The sequence below is a fragment of the Zophobas morio genome, unplaced genomic scaffold (genome assembly GCF_036711695.1).
Source record: "Zophobas morio isolate AGI-343-1 ecotype UQ-CSIRO unplaced genomic scaffold, CSIRO_AGI_Zmor_V1 ptg000058l, whole genome shotgun sequence".
Taxonomy (NCBI): Eukaryota; Metazoa; Arthropoda; class Insecta; order Coleoptera; family Tenebrionidae; genus Zophobas; species Zophobas morio.
In genome coordinates, this window is record NW_026972163.1 from 3,699,838 (window position 1) to 3,701,692 (window position 1,855).

Genomic DNA, 1,855 nt, shown 5'->3' on the forward strand with positions numbered 1-1,855 from the left:
AATTAAAAATAGTTTAATAACAATAACATGTTGTAACGAGTGTAAAATTCAACGTTATTAGAAAACGCTGATATATGCACATTTAATTTTTTTTTTTTTTTCAAAAAAAAAATGAAACAGTAAACGATGGTCCCATCAAAACATTAACAATGCTTTTGAAAATGTCTCTGTGAAAATTACACTTAACTGCAATAATTACACGGGAAGACCAGCCTTAAATCATCAAAACCAATGCAACTAAACTGCCAAATTTCAAATATTTCACATTAAAGGCATTAGATAACCAAAGTACCGCAGTTCAATGTCCCAATGTGTAAGAAAGAGAAGTACCTTGCGTTGCGCGCCCTCATACGGTCACAAGACAAACGACCATCGGACCATCCCTGAAAACGGGTCAGTAAAAATAGCGAGTTGTCCCTACTGAATCATATCTATACTGTGCTGGGGTTATTAGCTCAAAATTATATCGACAACCCGTAATACTACATTTGCCCAATTTACAATAGCAAAAATGATTAAAAAATTAACATGAGTTATTTGCTTTTGAATATGACTGAATTTCCTAAATTTTTAAACACTACCCTAGTTTTATCCCAGGATAGATATTTACGTACCTATACCTACGTAGTAAATAAGTAGGGTATGTATTTAGTTAAAATTTTACAAAAGGCACTTCTCGAGTTCGTAAAACTGTTTGCACAAAACTCTTCTACAACACCCTTTGATCACGTTCCTCACCTTCAAATATGCAAATGCTTCCTTGTGCCACAAAAAAATTGTTAAATATCCAATTGAATTCGTGCACTTTTTAATGGCAGCTGTTGCGAGCATAACCTAACTTTTTATAGTCACCAACACGAGTAGGTGGAATATCGACTTTTTATAAGCATACTCCTAAACGTGGAACTTCTTGCTCCGTGGATCATTTATTAGTAATTAGAATTCGTGCGAGTTATATCGCCTGTCTAGTTGGTTGCCTACATGTTGCGCAACCATAGATATCCTTAATCTGTGGCGCAACAAATAGGACGATCACTAAATATTTTTTTCTGACACAAGAAGGCATTTGCATTGCACAGCTTTCGAAGGTGAGAAGTGCCTTTTGTAAAAAATCTACCTGTTTAGTGTGGTTTTAATGGGTTCATTGGCACGGAATCAAAACCCGTCTGTTTCGATTCTTGAATTAAGGATCACATTCGTTTGCGTGGTGAGAAGCCGTGTCGCATCTGTATAATCTATGTTCTGTGTTCTAACCTAACCAACAAACAAACAAACAAACAACAAGTATCAAGCATGGTTTGATGTTGATTACTGTTTTGTGTCTGTGCTAATGGTTACTGCTCGAGTCGGTTTCGTGAACAAATGTGGCATTTACTTGCCACTTTTATTATTAAAGGTGAATATATCACTATGCAGTGTACAACAAGCAGTTATTTTGTCAGTTTACAATTTGTCAAATTTTAATTTTAATTTTTTAAACTGTCGAAGTTCGTGTATGTATCTATTTAATTCTAGTGCCGAACACCATGTGGGTCAGTAGCTGCGCTCGCTGCGATCAGCTGATTTGTGTTTACATATTTTCGGACTAGTTTTTCAACGTGCTGTGTACTCTGCAACAATTGTGTAATGGCAGTTGGTGTCGATAAGGCTGCATTTGTTATGTATTGTGTGGTGGTGTTTGTGATGAGTGGTTTCATATTCCATGTGCTCTTCACGGTGAAACGAAAACATGTCCAAAGGATTGTCTAGGAAGTTCCCACTTGCTGTTGCAGATGTTGATCAGGTAAGTCTAATGATACTAATGAATCTGTCATAATTTCCCGAAATCTTTCAAAATTTTAATTTTGCTTTTAAA